The 20,427-nt window shown below is 47.6% G+C and overlaps 1 long non-coding RNA gene across 1 annotated transcript in view; it reads right to left on the bottom strand.

The window, feature by feature from the left end:
* Positions 1-3,475: 3,475 nt before the first annotated feature.
* Positions 3,476-20,427, bottom strand: part of LOC137839590 (uncharacterized) — a 17,538-nt gene continuing 586 nt past the window's right edge. The window contains exons 1-3 of the long non-coding RNA XR_011086598.1: positions 20,075-20,427; positions 4,232-9,568; positions 3,476-3,565 (exon numbers count right to left, since the gene is read on the bottom strand). The exon at positions 20,075-20,427 is cut by the window's right edge and continues 586 nt beyond it. This is a non-coding gene — a long non-coding RNA (uncharacterized lncRNA). The remainder of the gene's footprint in view (positions 3,566-4,231; positions 9,569-20,074) is intronic.

Raw genomic sequence — 20,427 nt, 5'->3', positions numbered from 1 at the left:
CTTACCAGTTACCACTAGCTTCAATCTATTGAGCTCACTCTCACTCTGCAACGTTTTTATATTTTCAAAATAAAAGGCTCAAATTATGTTTTTGGGTCGTATCAGACATTTAAATTAACAATTTGAAACAACTTTCCATACGACCAAACACATTAATATGTAACTAATAATTTTTTAAAGTCTTCAAATACTGAAAAGCATATTACAGTAGAATACTTTGTCACAAAGATCATTGATCATCATTCCACAAATGGATCCTCCTAACAAATGTGGCATACTTTAAGAGGGAAATTAACAGGCTTGAAATCATGGCATCTCGCATACACACATTTAACAACTCTTTGTTTTATGTTTCTATGCAGGAAGTAAAAGAACAGGCAAAAGTTAGCATTGACTACTACCGTATTTTTCGGACTAAAAGTCGCTCCAGAATATATGTCGCATTAGCCATAAAACACACAATAATGTGGAAAAAAAAAAACATATATGACGCTCCGGAGTATAATTCGCATTTTGGGGGAAATTTAGTCGACAAAATCCAACATCAAGAACAGACATGAACAAGCAACAACAGGCTAAACGATAGGTATGCTAACGTGACATAAACAGAAACGAAGAGCTGAGAACGGGCCTGACGTAACATTCAGAGTTATTCAAATAACTATCACATAAATAACACGTTTATAAAACCATCTGTGTCACTCCAATTCATTAAATCCATCGATCGTCCTTTATGTCAACAATGGGTGCGCGCCGCTGACGGCGCTTGCACTTCAAAATATTCCACAGGCCCATATAACGATATATAAATTATATATCAAATAACTATTATATAAGCAATAATATTATCAAACCATCTGTGTCACTCTAAATCATTAAATCCATCGATCAAATTCCTCGTCCTTTGTCAACAACACCGCGCGTGCGCCCTGACATCAGCCTCGTCGTTATTCCACATATCTAGTATATAACTATATTGTAGCGTTAACAAAGTGCAAGGACCCAAGCACCGGCGTGGACTTCCAGGCGTGTGGTGGTGTGGACTTTCATCCCCGGAGGTGGCACTTCCAGCCAGGGAGGTGGAAGCGAGCTCCATAGAATAGGACCAGTCGTGCCTAAAAGTCCGAGCCCCATCCACCGTCCCTGGACAGCTACCCGGCCGAGCACCGGCCCCCGACTTCCATCCACGGAGGTGAAAGAGAGCTCCATAGAGTAGGACCGGGCGTGCGTAAAAGCCATGTCTGAACCCCATTCACCGTCGCCGGGCAGCCACCCGGCCGAGCGCCGGCCCCCAACTTCCATCCAGGGAGGTGAAAGAGAGCTCCGTAGAGTAGGACCGGGCGTGCGTACAAGCCATAATAGTTTTTCAAACCTTCTGTTTCACTCCAAATTCTTAAATCCTTCAAACTCTTCGTCCTCCGTATCACTTACAAACAAAGCCGCTAATGATGCCGGTAGTACGTGGGGCTCATCTTCGTCATTCCCTGATCGAATCTTTGTGTCCTTTATGTAAACAACCGCCACGCCGCGCTGCTGACGTCACTTGAAATTCAAATTACAGTAATCCCTTGCTACATTGCGGTTCGTTTATCGCGGTTTCACTTTTTTTATTTTTGAAAATTTATGAAAAAATTCACATATGTCACTCCTCAGTATACATCGCGGTTCGTTTATCGCGGTTTCACTTTTTTTATTTTTTATTTTTGAAAGTTTATGCGAAAATTCACATATAAGTCACTCCTCAGTATAAGCCGCCCCCCCACCCAAACTATGAACAAAATGCGACTTATAGTCCGAAAAATACGGTAGTAGCAAAATATACAAACATAGTCACAGAAAGCCAGAGGCCAGGAGTCTGTTTTGAGGATGTGACCAAGTGAGATTTAAACCTAAATCTTAGGGTAGAATTTAAGGGAAAACGTTATTACAGGGTTTATTAGTATGTGTTTAAAGAAGAGAAACAAAGCCATTTAGAAAATCACAAGTGGATGTTTATTTTATCAAACATTTTAAAATAGGAAACCATTGTAGTCTGGCTGAAATAATACTTTAGTTACAAACAAAGTAACATAAACCACCATTGATTTGTATTTATTTCACCGCTTAAAGCAAATCATTTTCAGACAACGGGAATTTTAGGTCAAATTTAAATCAGTGCCATCAAGGCTTTGTCAGCAGTGGCCAGTGATACTGGTGCTTGCAGTGGATTCATACGTATGTGCAACTGAGGAGACACACACACTACAACTCCACACACACACATACACACACACACACACACACACACACACACACACATACACACACACACACACACACACACACGCGCGCGCGCGCTAATCCCCTCACACAATTACAGATGATCAGTGGAAAAAGTGTTGCAGCACTCAAACGGAAAATAAGATCCAATAAATAATTAAGGATTTCACACTTCCAGATCAATATACACATTTATCCATGTCTACAATTACAGATCAATGTGTCAATTTGGAGATATATTTCACAAATTTGTGATTTTATTTTAACTTTTACAGGTTTGTGAATTGAAATACACATGTATTTTGGTGGATGTTTTTTGAGCCAGGTGGCAATTTTATTGCTACCATATTTGTCAGGAATGAGTTGAGCCAGGGCGACCAAATGCAGCTTGAACCAGGATTTATTGCAGGGAAAAGGAGTTGGAAGGGAGGCAGGTGGGGAACCGACGACACAGACGGGAGGGAGACTCACGGCCAGCAAAACAAACAGACTGACCGACATGAAGTCCCCTTGGACAAGGTTAAAATTCTGACCGTGAGCCTTCAGACAAACCGAGGGAAAACCAGATGACAAGAACAGGAACACTGGGCACGAACAGGAATGGACACAACAGTAGACACCGACAGGGAGAAACACACGGGCAGGGCTTAAATACACAGGGTAACAAGAGGAAGCAGGTGACAGACATTACGGTAACGAAAGGGGTGTGGCCGAGCGAAGTGCAGGCCGAGCGTGCTGTGGCACAGGCGTGACAGTACCCCCCCCCCCCCACAAGGGACGGCTCCCGACGTCCCAAAAAAGAAAAAATCCAAGACTGTCCAACAAGGGCCGGGAGGAAATGGGGAGGTGGCCGCATGTCACACACCGCGAAGGCCGACTGGGTGACGGCCGCTGGATCCACGCCGCCGGAACTGGTGGCGCCCGCAGCATCCGCGCCGTCGGGACTGGATCGGGGGACGGCCGTGCGTCATGTGCCGTTGAAGCCGACTGGGTGACGGCCGCTGGATCCGCGCCGCCGGAACTGGTGGCGGCCGCAGCATCCGCGCCGTCGGGACTGGGTCGGGGGGCAGCCGTGCGTCATGCACCGTTGAAGGCCGACTGTGACAGCCGCTGGATCCGCGCCGCCGGAACAAGTGGCGGCCGCAACATCTGCGCCGTCGGATCTGTTTTGGGGGGGGGGGGGGGGGGGGGGGGGGCAACCGTGCATCTTGCGCCGCTTGAACTCATCTCCTTGGCGACCATGCAGCAGTTGCGGGAGCCGGCAACGGTTGGTCCAAGCGCTGGTCGCTGTGATGGTCGGTGTCTTCTGTCAGGAATGAGTTGAGCCAGGGTGACCAAATGCAGCTTGAACCAGGATTTATTGCAGGGAAAAGGAGTTGGAAGGGAGGCAGGTGGGGAACCGACGACACAGACGGGAGGGAGACTCACGGCCAGCAAAACAAACAAACTGACCGACATGAAGTCCCCTTGGACAAGGTTAAAATTCTGACCGTGAGCCTTCAGACAGACCGAGGGAAAACCAGATGACAAGAACAGGAACACTGGGCACGAACAGGAATGGACACAACAGTAGACACCAACAGGGAGAAACACACGGGCAGGGCTTAAATACACAGGGTAACAAGAGGAAGCAGGTGACAGACATTACGGTAACGAAAGGGGTGTGGCCGAGCGAAGTGCAGGCCGAGCGTGCTGTGGCACGGGCGTGACAATATTGGCCCTATACAAGTAAAATAAAACAAATCTATGTTCTTAACGGACCTTCGTCAATTGTTTGTTTTGAGAAATAAAAATGATTATATTTAAAACATTTTTTAAAAAATAGTGTCGCTTGCTTATTCCGTAAACTGAGTTCTTACAAATCAATCTTGAAAAGACTGACACATCTATGGCACTGTTGTCACCATTTACTATTTCAATGTGACTTTGCATAGACAAAAAAAAAAAACGATGGATTTGTTAGAAGGCTTACCTGAGACAGTTTTCTTGACTTCCAAAGACAGTGTCGTGGGAAGGTTATGCATGAGTTCACATAATCCCTGGTATTCACAGGCGTTCACCAGTTTTCCACCAATGGTTACAATCTCATCACCCGGACACAAGACTCCTTTCGATTTCTGGTAAGTAGGACACCAAGGATCACACTTATTATTACAGAGCATATCTTTATTGGCACATTTTGAAAAATGCAACTCCACACAATTTGAAGCAGTATAAAAATTGCACCTGCCTTTGACCAGTACTCCCGTCTTTGTTTGCCAAAATTGGTTATTGGAACTTGGCGCATTACTTCATTGGGTTGGTAAGAAACCGGAGATTGTACATGAAATAACCTACTTTACATAGGGCAATGACACCTGGTCTCATAAGTGGGGGCGGACTAAACATCTCTATGATGGCAAAGTCTGTTACTTGGTGTTTTCTGCTAAATTATCAGCATAAGCATAGCTAATTTAGTGTATGTTGCAATTGCGACAGATTACCACTGATGCAAATGAAGTTCTTACATTGGAGGTGGGTGACTCATGCCTGACTCAATTTTATCCATCCTAATAATGAGACCCTTCACCACTTCCAACCTTCACTATCCTCAGTATTGCTATTCCCTCCACAGACACCTTCAAGTTCCTGGGATCCACAATCTCTCGGGACCTGAAATGGACCGGCCACATAGACTCTGTCCGGAAGAAGGCCCAGCAGAGGCTGTACTTTCTGAGACAGCTCAGGAAGCTCAACCTGCCACAGGACCTGCTGAAGACCTTCTACACTGCCATCATCCAGTCTATCCTCTGCACCTCCATCACTGTCTGGTTTGGATCGGCCACCAAACAAGACAAGCACAGACTGCAACGGACAATCAGGACTGCGGAAAAGATAATCGGGACCAACCTCCCTTCTATCCAAGACTTGTACCTGTCCAGGACCAGGAAACGTGCAAGCAACATCTCTACAGACCCTTCTCACCCAGGTCACAGTCCGTTCGAACTACTCCCCTCTGGATGGCGTTACAGAGCGCTGTACGCCAAAACAAGTAGACAGACACAGCTTCTTTCCCCAGGCTGTCGCTCTGATGAACTCACACCACTCATAGAGTCTCAGAGACATCACTGGGCAATAACATCCCATTCTTGCCACTTAAATGTTGTTAAGTCACCTTAATGTTGTTAGTCACTTAAATGTTGTACAGAGGCTGAGATCAACCGGAGTCAAATTCCCTGTTTTTGCATGCACAAACTTGGTCAATAAAGCTGATGCTAATTCTGATGCCCACAACATCAGGAAAACTGAAACATAATTAAAATAATTAGGTTCCATGCCTCAGTATTACTCAGTTCTCATTTTTCAACATAATTTCAGCAATTATATACAGAAACAAATCTCTTGATTCACTTTACAAGGTACCAGCTCAGTGGCCTAGTGGTAGAGTGTCCGCCCTGAGACTGGAAGGTTGTAGGTTCAAACCCCGGTCGGGTCATACCAAAGACTATAAAAATGGGACCCAATACCTTCCTGCTTAGCACTCAGCATTAAGGGTTGGAATAGGGGGGTTCGATCACCAAATGATTCTCGAGCATGGCACCGCTGCTGCTCACTGCTCCCCTCTCCCCCAGGGGATGGATCCAAATCACATGGGGATGGGTTAAATGCAGAGGACAAATTTCACCACACCCAGATGTGTATGACGATCATTGGGTCTTTAACTTAACTTTAAAAATGAAACTTGATTTTAAGCTTCATTCTTAATTAATTAATTAATTAATTAATTAATTAATTAATTAATTTATTTATTAATTCACACTCTCTGCACCTCCAGGATATTCTTAACAAACTCAAACAAAACCCCTGCTCAATATCTCTCCCTAACTACACCATAGTAAAATAATTTGAAGCCTGCTCTTGAGCTTCTAGCCTGCCTTTCCACATGCTCTCCCAGACAAACAATACCTTTAGCATCTCCTAATTAGACCCGTGGACAAATTCAGAATTTTTTACTTCAAGTCACAACACATTTCCTCGTCAGAGGCGAATAATTTGAATATGACTGTACGTGTGACATATCTATGCAGGGAGTGTATCTGCATGAAAGCATGAACAGTAATCCCTCGCTACATCTTGGTTCATTTATTGCGGCTTCGGTACATTGCGGGTTCCCCCTTCCCCCCCAAAAAACCATCAAAAATTCAAAATAAAAATTCTAAATTGAAGAATTATGGCACGTAAATTGCCCGCACACCAGCAGAAGGCAAGGAGTGCCCACACAATTGCAGTATGTACACTTGTAACTTGTTATTAAAAAAGTTGTTATAATAACGTATTTACAGTATTGTACCTTATTATAAAAAATGTTAAAGTTAAAGTTAAAGTTAAAGTCCCAATGATCATCGTCACATATAATAAAACAGTTCTAAAAACATGTTTACAGTATGAACACTTGTACCTTGTTATAAAAAAGTTGTGTAATAATAAAAGGGTTCTAAAAATATATTTACAGTATCTATACTTTAGCTACATCTACATATGTTACACACACACACACACACACACACGCACACACGCACACACACACACGCACACACACACACACACACACAAGTATCATATTTATATTATTTATACATTATTTTCTTTATGTCATTTATACTATTACTATACATTGTATTCACATGTTTGAAGCTATTATTTAATGTTCTAATGATAACATATGCACTTAAATAGTTTGATATACATTTACTGATACATAAAAAATGTATGTATGTTAAAAATGACAGGGTGACACTAGTTTGCAGATTTTCACCTATCGCATGTGGTCTTGGAACCAATTATCCGTGATAAACGAGGGATCAATGTACACCCAACGATCCAGTAGATGTCTGGAAGTACCAGTGGCCAGATAATGAGCGTGCGTGTATTTGTGTTGTATGTGTGTGTTTGTTTTGGGGTAATAGAAGCTGTTCTTTTCTGTTCACGTGTTCCTAAATGAAGTATTGAGAAAAATAAAAATGTTGACATGAAACTGATTGGGTGTATACCAGGGATGTCAAAGTCAAACACACCGAGGGCCAAAAAAACAAATTTGCTACAAGCCGAGGGCCGGACTGGTTCAATGTTTATTAAAATATATCGGAATGATTGCACATAGCCTTTTGAACTAAGACCAAACACAGTGTACATTATTTAATGATTAAATGAATATGGCAATATTTTGTTATGGCTCTGTCAGTAACTTCAAGGGAAAACATTTTCAACAGCCAAACAGCAAAAAATTCAATTGTTTTAAAAACAAAATGTGTTTCTTAATATCAACATAAATGCATAAGTAAAAGTGCATGCATTATAAACTGAAAGTGTATTATTGTGCTGCTCTATGATCTACCGATCATTGCTTTCAAATCGTAAAATAAAAAAATAATCAAATGAGTTGTATTCTTTCTCATGGCTCTTATCTGCAATTTTCCCTTGGTCCATTCAACTGAAAAATAAATATAAATAAATAAAATTCAAAAATGTACGGCACACAGACAAATCAATACTTTCTTCAAAGAAAAATCACGTCTTGTAGAAACAAATGTAAAAATGTAACCGAATTAAAAAACGGAAAATACGTTACTGTTCTGTGATGCTCACTTGTCTGAGGCTGAGCCTGATACTTAGAGGTGTCTCATTGTTTGTACAAGTTCATCAATGTTCGGGGTTAGGCTCTGAGGCTCAAAACCCGTTTTTGATCAACTCTCCTTCTGGAAAGGGCCGGGCTGATTTGGCGATCTCTTTTGCCACAATAAAGCTAGCCTTGGCAGCAGCCTCGCTTTGTGATTTAGCATACGTGAACATAGCCTGTCTGGACTTAAGGCCTCGTTTTAATTCTTCCACCTTCTGTAGCTTTTGTTCATATTCCATATTCTTGTCTTGGTCTGTGTGTTTCTTAGACGTTTGATAGTGCCTTCTTAAATTTAATTATTTCATTACAGCCGCATTTTCTCCACACAGAAGACACACAGGTTTGCCTCTTACCTCCGTAAACATGTACTCTGCCTCCCACCTGGCCTGAAACCCCCTGTTCTCAGCGTCCACCTTACGTTTAGCCATTTTTGAGGGGGGGGGGTATCAGAAAGTTGAACTCTGCTCTGACTTCTGATGAATAATGAAGCCGCTTGTGCGAGCTGCTGGGACATCGCGGGCTGCCGTTGCATTGTGGGAAATGTAGTGTTGGTGCGTGCAAAACACCAGCGGGCGGCTGTGGCCTACGGGCCGGTTCTAATAGTAATTCAATATCATCCAGGGGGCCATAGATAATCAATTTGCGGGCCGGATCTGGCCCGCGGGCCGTAACTCTGACATATGTGGTGTATACCCATGCAAAATACTGGAATAATATTAATAACATGCATGCATATTTTGACTTGAGCTGTCTGTGGTCTACCAGTCAACTATGACTGACTGGTTGGGCACTCCAAATTTAATCTACAAACTGAGATTTATTACTTTAATATTAATTCTGAGGTCTGTATTAATAAACGTAAAAACTAATAAAGACCTACCGTTTCTGCTGCACCACCAGGTTTTAACCCATTGATGACAACTTTCAGAGGGGATGACATGATCTCCAGGTCCAGCCCAAATGATTCATCCTTCTTCCTTGTCAGAGTTACAGTCTCAAGAGTACAAACACCCAAAATGTCACTTGTAGCCCCCTTTGTACAGCGCTGATTTTTTACCAGTACACTTGCAGTCATGCATTTTTTTCCACACAGTGTACGATTAAACTGAAATGGGTTAGCACTGGAAGCCTCACTAGCACTGTGGTTCTGCTGCTCAGTGAAGTTGGGAGTATCAACACACAACATATTTCTCACCAGCGTTGCTGCTTTATCTTGAGTCTTGGTGGGATGTTTCAATACCAATTGTTCATTTCTTTCCACTGCTTTGTGTTTTAAAAGACAACGGTTAGGCATAGAGGGTGATTCTGAACCAGATATTTCATAACCAGTTATATAGCCTTCCTGATACACATTGCAATTACTATATAATGGTGTGGTCTCATCACTGCTTACACATGTCTGTAATTCCCCCCAATTGCTATCTGCATCTAGTGACAATGCAGCAAATCCCGTCGTTGAATCCTCATCTTTTCGCAGCTCATCTTCATAATGAACTATCATTTGGTGATGACGTGGACTCTGCACCAAAGTGGGATTGGGCACAACAGTGGGCAGGCCAACTGCATCCTGAGAATGATTAGAAAGGAGGTAGGTCTTTTGTTGTACATTGTAGATTGTGTCACATTCCACTTCGTTTCCAGAAGTGGGGGTTTCTGAGAACAAGAAACATCTCAATGTTAAAACAGTGTTTAAATTATTAGTCACCCAAACTAAATCCAAAATGAGACCCTAATTCGTTTACAAGCAAAGTAATTGAAAAAAAAAATACACTTGCAGTCAAAGTTTAAAATTTAACGCAAAGACTGAACAAAACAAAGCATTGCTAAATGAAGCACGAGCGAAATATGCCAATGATCAAAGCAAATACATTAAAAAACAATATTCCATCTAAACCAGGGATAGGCTGTTCCACGGCCTGGATGAAAACCATACTGCTCCTCCTGAAGCGGAGAGTCGACCTCCGACGGACCCTCCTCTCCAGCACCCCTGAATAGACCTTACCAGGGAGGCTGAGGAGTGATTCCCCTTTAGTTGGAACACACCCTCCAGTACCCCTTCTTAAAGAGGGGAACCACCACCTCAGTCTGCCAATCCAGAGGCACCGTCCCCGATGTCCACACAATGTTGTAGAGGCGTGTCAGCCAGGACAGCCCCACAACATCCAGAGTCTTTAAGAACTCCGGGCGGATCTCATCCACCCACAGGGCCTTGCCTCCGATGAGTTTTTTAACTACCTCAGTAACTTCGACCCCAGAGATTGGCGAGTCCACCTCAAAGTCTCCAGGTCCTGCTTCCACAATGGAAGGCGTGTCAGTGGAATTGAGGAGGTCTTCAAAGTATTCTCCCCACCATCTCATGACGTCCCGAGTTGAGGTCAGCAGCACGCCATCTCCACTGTAAATAGTGTTGGCGGTGCACTGCTTCCCCCTCCTGAGACGCCGGATGGTGGACCAGAATTTCCTCGAAGCTGTCCAGAAGTCATTCTCCATGGCCTCGCCACTCCTCCCACGCCCGGGTTTTTGCCTCAGCAACCGCCAAAGCCGCGTTCCGCTTGGCCAGCCTGTCAGCTGCCTCCGGAGTCCCACAGGCCAAAACGGCCCGATAGGACTCCTTCTTCAGCTCGATGGCAACTCTTACTGCCTGTGTCCACCAGCGGGTTCGGGGGTTACCGCCATGACAGGCACCGACATCCTTACAGCCACAGCTCCTGTCAGCTGCCTAAACAATGAAGGCACGGAACATGGTTCACTCGGACTCAATGTACCATGCCTCCTCCAGGATGTAGGAAACGCTCTGCAGGAGGTGGGAGTTAAAGTCCCAAAGTCCCAATGATCATCGTCACACACACATCTGGGTGTGGTGAAATTTGTCCTCTGCATTTAACCCATCCCCATGTGATTTTAATCCATCCCCTGGGGGAGAGGGGAGCAGTGAGCAGCAGCTGTGCCGCGCTCGGGAATCATTTGGTGATCTAACCCCCCAATTCCAACCCTTAATGCTGAGTGCCAAGCAGGGAGGCAATTGGTCCCATTTTTATAGTCTTTGGTATGACCCGGCCGGGGTTTGAACCCACAACCTTCCAGTCTCAGGGCGGACACTCTACTACTAGGCCACTGACCTGGTTGAAGCTCTTCCTGACATGGGATTCTGCCAGACGTTACCAGCAAACCCTCACAGTACGTTTGGGTCTGCCAGGTTGGAGCCAACCCACCACCAGGTGGTGATCAGTTGACAGCTCCGCCCCTCTCATCACCCAAGTATTCAAAACATGCGGCCGGAAATCCGATGACTAGACTACAAAATCAATTATCTAACTGCGGCCTAGGGTGTCCTGGGGCCAAGTGCACACATGGACACCCTTATGCTTGAACATGGTGTTCGTTTTTGACAATCCGTGTCGAACACAGAAGTCCAATAATAAAACACATCTCTGGTTCAGATTGGGGGGGGGGGGGGCGTTCCTCCCAATTACGCCCTTCCAGGTCTCACTGTCATTGCCCACGTTAGCATTGAAGTCACCTAGTAGAACGATGGAGTCCCCAGAAGGAGCGCTATCCAGCACTTCTTCCAAGGACTCCAAAAAGGGTGGGTACTCTGAGCTGCTGTTTGGTGCATAGACACAAACAACAGTCAGGATCCGTCCCCCCACCCGAAGGCAGAGGGAGGCTCCCCTCTTGTTCACCGGGGTGAACCCTAATGTGCAGGCGCCCAGCCGGGGGCAATAAGTATACCCACACCTGCTCGACGCCTCTCACCGTGGGCAACTCCAGAGTGGAAGAGAGCCCAGCACCTCTCAAGAGGGCTTATGCCAGAACCCAAACTGTGTGTGGAGGCAAGTACGACTATGTCTAGTCAGAACTTTTCTGCCTCGCACACCAGCTCGGGTTCCTTTCCAGCCAGAAAGATGACATTCCATGTCCCTAGAGCCAGCTTCTGCAGCCGGGGATCGGACCGCCAAGCCAAGGGCCCCGCCCCCCGGCCGCCCAGCTCACGAGGCAGCAGCTTCAGCAGGTAATCCCAAACTTCCATCTCCTCAGCTACTTCTTCCAGCTTTCCAGAGGGATCCCAAGGTGGTCCCAGGCCAGCCGTGAGACATAGTTTCTCCAGTCTGTCTGGGGTCGTCCCTGGGTCTCCAGCCAGTGGGACGTGCGCAGAACACCTCACCGTGGAGGCGTCCAGGGCAATTTTTCAACCATTAATACTGTTGGCGAATGTCTAGTCTTTGCAACCATATGCGACCTTGAACGATTACTGCCCCGCCCCCAAAAAATTCTATATTGGCGCCATGTGCAAACACTCACTAACCTTCGCTGTTCGCTTTGAGTGGAAGAATACTACCTGCGTGAAACTGGGCCCCCACCCCACGCAAAATTTAACGAAAATTGTCTGTTTCGTTTGTGCTTCGTTTGTGCTGGTTTGTGCCGTAAAAAATTCCGTTTGTGCTGCAACGATTTTTTTGTTATGAAAGATTATTTTATAGGTCATCCAGAGCTCACCCATCCCCCCATCTGCTCAAAATGAACCCAAAATGGTACCGTTCCTTTGAGCTTCGTTTGTGCTGGTTTGTGCTGCAAAAACTTTCGTTTGTGCTGCTACGGTTTCATAGATATTACACATTTAATTAATAGCGATGACATCACTCAGCACCCCATTTACTTCCAAATGGAACCAAAATGGTACCGTTCATTTGTGCTTCGTTTGTGCTGGTTTGTGCCGCAAACATTTTTGTTTGTGCTGCTACGGTTTCATAGATATTACACATTTAATTCATAGCGATGACGTCACTCAGCCCCCCTTTTACTTTCAAATGGACCCAAAATTGTACCGTTCGTCTGTGCTTTGTTTGTACTGGTTTGTGCCGCAAATTTTTTTGTTTGTGCTGCTATGGTTTCGTAGATATTACACATTTAATTTATAGCAATGACGTCACTCAGCCCCCCCCCCCCCATTTACTTCCAAATCGACCCAAAATGGTATGGTTTGTTTGTGCTGGTTTGTGCTGCTACGGTTTCGTAGATATTTCACATTTAAGTTAGCGATGACATCACGTAGCCTCCATTCACTTCCAAATGGACCCAAAATGGTACTGTTCGTTTGTGCTTCATTTGTGCTGTTTGTGCCGCAAAAACCTTTGTTTGTGCTGCTACGGTTTCGTAGATATTACCGTATTTTTTTGGATTACGAGTCACGTTTTTTTTTCATACTTTGGGTGAGGGGGCGACTTATACTGAGGAGCGACTTATATGTGAATTTCTACATACATTTTCAAAATAAAAAAAAAAAAGTGAAACCATGATAAACGAACCGTGATGTAGCAAGGGATTACTGTAATTTGAAAGTGACGTCAGCAGCGCGGCGCGGCGGTTGTTTACATAAAGGACAAAGATTTGATCACGGGATGACGAAGGGCCCCACGTACTACCGGCATCATTAGCGTCCTTGTTTGTAAGTGACACGGAGGACGAAGAGTTTGAAAGATCTAAGGATTTGGAGTGACACAGAAGGTTTGAAAAACTATTATGGCTTTTACGCACGCCCGGTCCTACTCTACGGAGCTCTCTTTCAACTCCGTGGATGGAAGTCGGGGGCCGGCGCTCGGCCGGGTGGCTGCCCGGGGACGGTGGATGGGGCTCCGACGTGGCTTTTACGCATGCCCGGTCCTACTCTACGGAGCTCTCTTTCACCTCCCTGGATGGAAGTCGGGGGCCGGTGCTCGGCGGGGTGGCTGTCCGGGGACGGTGGATGGGGCTCGGACATGGCTTTTACGCACGCCCGGTCCTATTCTATGGAGCTCTCTTCCACCTCCGTGGCTGGAAGTGCCACCTCCGGGGATGGAAGTCCACGCGGCCACACGCCTGGAAATTCACGCCGGTGCTTGGGTCGTGTGGCGGTGAACTATTTATGTTACAATTATTTGATATATTTTATTTCGTGTAGCAACTTGTATACGTTTGTATCGTTACAGTTCAGTAGTTGTTGGCTCGTTGAACTGTTGTTTTGTTAAATAAAGAGGCGTTTACCAAACCCACATTTTTCCTTGTACTTTGTTAATGCTACAATATAGTTACGTATATACTAGATATGTGGAATAACGACGAGGCTAACGCCAGGGCGCACGCGCGGCGTTGTTGACAAAGGACGAGGAATTTGACCGATGGATTTAATGATTTGGAGTGACACAGATGGTTTGATAATATTATTGCTTATATTTTCAAAGTCAAAGTCAGCTTTATTGTCAATTTCTCCACATGCCAAAGACACACAAAGAAACCGAAATTTCGTTCCCCCTATCCCACGGTGACAAGACATGGCTCACAACAGACAAACAAGTAAACAAGTATAACAAAAGCGTGCTGAATAAATAATGAATAAATAACACAACAATAAATAAATAAATAAGAGGAGCAGAAAAAAAGGAGCAAGTACAGCAGACATTCCCGAAAATAGCGCAACAGTGCCGCACGCTACGCAGAAGGGGGTAGCGAGTTCAGGGCCCTAACAGCCTGGAGAAAGAAGCTGTTGGCGAGTCTGGTGGTGCGGGAGCGCAGGCTCCTGTACCTCTTCCCAGAGGGCAGAAGGTCAAACAAAGAGTGAGCCGGGTGACTCACATCTCTGGCAATCGAGGTTGCCTTGCGGGCGAGATGGGAGGTGTAAATGTCCTTCAGGGAGGGGAGTGAAGCACCTATAATCTTACCAGCCGTATTCACTATGCGCTGCAGGGCCTTCAAGTTCTGTTCAGTGCAGTTACCACCCCAGACAGCGATGCAACTGGTGAGGACGCTCTCAATGGTGCCACGGTAGAATGTAGACAGGACTGCCTGAGGAGCACATGCACGCCTGAGCTTCCGCAGGAAGTACAGGCGGTGCTGAGCTTTCTTTGCCAGTGACGAGGTGTTTGCTGTTTCAAAGCACTTCATGATGATGGGCGTCAGTGCCACAGGGCGGTAGTCATTGAAGCAGGACGGTGCAGGTTTCTTCGGCACAGGAACGATGGTGGCAGCTTTGAAACACGAGGGGACGATGGCCTGCTGCAGGGAAACGTTAAAGATGTCCGTGAAGACACCCGACAGCTCCCCAGCGCAGTCCTTCAGCGCTCGACCCGGGATGTTGTCAGGGCCCGCCGCCTTACGGGTGTCAATAGTGGCAAGCGCCCTCCTCACACCGTCGGCAGAGAGGCGCAGGGGCTGCTCGTGTGGGGGGGGAGTGGTCTTCAGCGGGCAAGTGCTATTCTGGGCGTCGAAGCGAGCAAAGAAGCGGTTCAGATCGTTCAGCAGACGGACGTCACCCTCACAGCTCCTCGGCGCGGGCTTGTAGTCCGTGATGGTCTGAATGCCCCGCCAAAGGCTACGTGCGTCCTTGCTGTCCTTGAAGTGGGTGGAAACCTTGCACGAGACCGCCTTCTTCGCTTCTTTGATGCCTCGGGACAGGTCCGCCCTCGCTGTCCTCAAGCCAGCCTCATCCCCCGCTCTGAAAGCCTTGTCCCTGGCCCTCAACAGTCTGAGGACAGCCCCCGTCAGCCACGGCTTCCAGTTCGCGCGAGTGACGACGGATTTCGAGCAAGTCACATCATCGATGCACTTCGTAATGTAAGAGGTAACAGAGTCAGTATACTCCTCTATGTCCGTCCAATCGTTGTAGGTGGCTGCCTGCTTAAACAAGTCCCAGTCAGTGGTGTCGAAGCAGTCACGAAGTGCATCGGAGGCACCCTCAGGCCACACTCGAACCCGCCTCCGAACCGGCCTGGATGCCTTTACCAATTGTCTGTATGCGGGCAAAAGCAAAACGGTGAGATGGTCAGAAAGCCCCAGATGGGGGAGGGGGGTGGCTTTGAAAGCTCCCTTTTGCGCCGAGTAGACCAGGTCCAGGAAGCTGTCTCCACGTGTCGGAAAAGGAACATGCTGGTGAAGCCTCCGGAAAACAGACTTCAGGTTGGCATGATTGAAGTCTCCAGCGAAGATGGTGAAACCGTCAGGGTACGCTGTTTGCTGTTCACTGACAGCCTGGTACAGTTCACCAAGCGCCGCGATCCTGTCTCCTTCAATGTTGGAAGGCGGGATGTATACCGCGACTAGCAGAATCGCGGTAAATTCCCTCGGCAGATAAAAAGGACGGCACTTAATGATCACAAACTCCACAAGCGGCGAGCAGTGCTTACACACCACCACAGAGTCCCGGCACCATTCTTCTCGGATGTAGACGCATATTCCACCTCCTCGCGACTTTCCCCCTCGTACAATGGCACGGTCCGCCCGATAGCACGCTAGCCGCTCCAGATGCACGGCAGAGTCCGGAATGTTGTCACTCAACCAGGTCTCGGTGAACACGAGCACACAGCAGTTCCGCACCGTCCGGTTCGTAGACCTCAGCAGGCGAACGTAATCCATTTTGTTGTCCAGCGATCGAACATTTGCCAGAAGAATGGAGGGCACCGCCGGTCGCGCTGGGTTGGCCGCCAGCCTGGCCCGGACGCCTCCGCGCTTGCCCCTCTTCTGCCTCCTCGCACACCGTTTCCGACGGCTCCCAACCGGGGGAGGAATAGCGGGTGAAGTGGGCGACGTTTCAGGACGTAGCACTCCGAGTGCCTTTAATGTCGACGCTTCAAAGTCCAGAACGCCGCAAAACCCACTTCTGCCGATGTCAAGCAGAACCTGCTTGCTGTACTTGTAGCACGATAAAGCACGACGAGACGAACACACAAGACTGTCGGACGAACACTCATTAGACGAACAAATCACCGTACTGACGGGACAGAGAGTGGCCGCTGCGTGTGCACGCGCCGCCATCTTGAAAAAAGATATCATGTTATATAATAGTTATTTGATATATAATTTATATATCATGGGCCTGTGGAATATTTTGATGTGCAAGCACCGTCAGAGGCGCGCACCCATTGTTGACATAAAGGATTATCGATGGATTTAATGAGATGGAATGACACAGATGGTTTTATAAATGTATTATTTATGTAATAGTTATTTGAATAACTCTGAATGTTACGTCAGGCCCGTTCTCAGCTCTTCGTTTGTGTTTATGTCACGTTAACATACCTATCGTTTAGCCTGTTGTTGCTTGTTCTGTCACGGTCGGGGGTGGAGCATGGAGCAGGACGACCAAGTGCAGCTTGGACCAGGGTTTATTGAGGGACTCAAAAGGCAAACGAACAGACTCGGTAAACTGACATGACTTAACAAAACAAAATGACTCCCCAACCAAAACATACTTGAAACCGACAGGAACCAAAAGGACATGAAGACGACACGACAGCAACCAACACGACAGCAACCAACACGACAGCAACCAACACGACAGCAACCAGAACCAAAAAGACATCAGGACGTTAACACTTAACATAAATCCAACACCGAACGACCACAACCAATGAGCCGACCGGGAGTGACGGGCAGACAGGACTTATATACACGACAGGTAACGAGAGGCAGGTGGGAATAATCACACTGATCATGGGCACACAGGAGGGGAGGGGCGAGCACACAGACAGAAACCAAGACAACAGACACATAGTGGAGCAAATGGGGACGAGACGTGACAGAACCCCCCCACAAGGGACGGCTCCCGACGTCCCATAAAAGGAGGGAACCGAACCGCACTCGGGCGGCGACTTGGGGAACCGAACCGCACTCGGGCGGCGACTTGGGGGACAGAACCGCACTCGGGCGGCGACTTGGGGGACAGAACCGCACTCGGGCGGCGACTTGGGGAACCGAACCGCACTCGGGCGGCGACTTGGGGGACAGAACCGCACTCGGGCGGCGACTTGGGAGACAGAACCACACTCTGGCCGCGACTTGGGAGACAGAACCGCACTCGGGCGGCGACTCAGGGGACAGAACCGCACTCGGGCGGCGACTTGGGGGACAGAACCGCACTCGGGCGGCGACTTGGGAGACAGAACCGCACTCGGGCGGCGACTTGGGAGACAGAACCGCACTCGGGCGGCGACTCAGGGTACAGAACCGCACTCGGGCGGCGACTTGGGGGACAGAACCGCACTCGGGCGGCGACTTGGGGAACCGAACCGCACTCGGGCGGCGACTTGGGGAACCAAACCGCACTCGGGCGGCGACTTGGGGAACCGAACCGCACTCGGACGGCGACTTGGGGAACCGAACCGCACTCGGGCGGCGACTTGGGGAACAGAACCGCGCTCGGGCGGCGACTTAGGGGACAGAACCGCACTCTGGCGGCGACTTAGGGGACAGAACCGCACTCTGGCGGCGACTTGGGGGACAGAACCGCACTCTGGCGGGTACTTGGGGAACCTGAACCGCACTCTGGCGGGTACTCTAACATGAACCGCACTCTGGCGGCAACCCTAACATGAACCGCTCTCGGTTGGCAACCCTAACATGAACCGCTCTCGGGCGGCAACCCTAACCTGAACCGCACTCGGGCGGCAACCCTAACCTGAACCGCACTCGGGCGGCAACCCTAACCTGAACCGCACTCGGGCGGCAACCCTAACATGAACCGCAATCTGCGGCAACACAAACATGAACCGCACTCGGGCGGCAACCCAAACATAAGGTGCACTCGGATGGCGACTCTGGAAGTCCGTACGGCAATTGGCGGCAATTCTGGAAGTTTGTACCGCGATCGGCGGCAACTCTGAAAATCCGTACCGCAATCGGCGGCATTTCAGAAGGCGTGGCTGTGCGTAGCGGCAGGAGCCATCATGCGCCACAGCAGTGGGAGTGGAGCCAAGTGCAGCTGGCTCTAAGTCCGGCGACAACCGCGGGTCCGGCGTTGCTGGCAAGAAGTCCGACGACGGCCGTGGGTCCAGTGACGCCGGGGTGAGGCCCGATGGTGGCTGCGAGTATGATGGTGTCCGCGGGTCTGGAGTCGATGGAGCGAAGTCTGGTGGCGGCCGCGGGTTCGGAGTCGCGGGAGCAAGTCCGATCGCGGCCGTGGGTCTGGCGTCGTGGGAGCGAAGTCCGATGCCGGCCGCGGAGCCCATGGCGCCGGAACAAGTTCGGACGACGATCGGGCGTCGCAGCGGGAGCTGGTGGTGGAGGGGGGTCCAAGCGCCGGTCGTTGTAGTGGTCGGATCATTCTGTCACGGTCGGGGGTGGAGCATGGAGCAGGACGACCAAGTGCAGCTTGGACCAGGGTTTATTGAGGGACTCAAAAGGCAAACTAACAGACTCGGTAAACTGACATGACTTAACAAAACAAAATGACTTCCCAACCAAAACATACTTGAAACCGACAGGAACCAAAAGGACATGAAGACGACACGACAGCAACCAACACGACAGCAACCAACACGACAGCAACCAACACGACAGCAACCAGAACCAAAAAGACATCAGGACGTTAACACTTAACATAAATCCAACACCGAACGACCACAACCAATGATCCGACCGGGAGTGAGGGGCAGACAGGACTTATATACACGACAGGTAACGAGAGGCAGGTGGGAATAATCACACTGATCATGGGCACACAGGAGGGGAGGGGCGAGCACACAGACAGAAACCAAGACAACAGACACATAGTGGAGCAGTTGGGGACGAGACATGACATGTTCATGTCTGTTCTTGCTGTTGGATTTTGTCGAATAAATTTTCCCCAAAATGCAATTTATACTCCGGAGCGACTTATATATGTTTTTTTTTCACGTTATTGTGCATTTTATGGCTAATGCGACCTTTAGTCCGAAAAATACGGTACACATTTAATTTATAGCGATGACGTCACTCAGCCCCCCATTTACTTCCAAATGGACCCAAAATGGTACCGTTTGTTTGTGCTGGTTTGTGCTGCAAAAACATTCGTTTGTGCTGCTATGGTTTCGTAGATATTGCACATTTAATTTATAGCAATGACGTCACGTAGCCCCACCCCTCTATTCACTTCAAAATGGACCCAAAATGGTACCGTTCGTTTGTGCTTCATTTGTGCTGGTTTGTGCCGCAAAAACGGTTTCGTAGATATTACACATTTAATTTATAGCGATGACTGTTGCAGCACAAATGAAAATTTTTACGGCACAAACCAGCACAAACGAAGCACAAAGGAAACAAACTATTTACCTTAAATTTTGCGTGGAGTCTTACTTTGTTTCTGCAACCAGACATTATCATTTCGCCTTGACTGTGATCTGCATGCTAATGTATATATTTCAATAATTTTACCTGGAGGCTGCGATGCGACGTCATCAATGGAGATGTTGCTGCTTTGTTGGTGTGCCTCGTCTGTATTTGAGCCCAATGATTTTGTCAGAATCAGGTGGCTGGAAATATCCGGTGATAAGAATTGTGATAACTCTTTCTCTGAGCTGAGAGACCCCTGCTAAATTTATTCAGGACAAGAAAAAAAATGGAAGATCAAATGAACAAAACAATGATACTGTTTGACTTCAAAGGTTTTGCAATTTCAAAAATATAGTACGGAAAACACTCTTGATGCATATACTTGAAATACTATTTGACCATATTATCATAAGATAATTTAGTGTGAAAGAATTTAAAGCTGAAACGGTCATCTT

This window comes from Syngnathus scovelli, chromosome 3 (genome assembly GCF_024217435.2).
Source record: "Syngnathus scovelli strain Florida chromosome 3, RoL_Ssco_1.2, whole genome shotgun sequence".
Lineage (NCBI taxonomy): Eukaryota > Metazoa > Chordata > Actinopteri > Syngnathiformes > Syngnathidae > Syngnathus > Syngnathus scovelli.
Note: the sequence above shows the minus strand (reverse complement) of the source record. Positions and strands in the feature narration are given on the sequence as shown.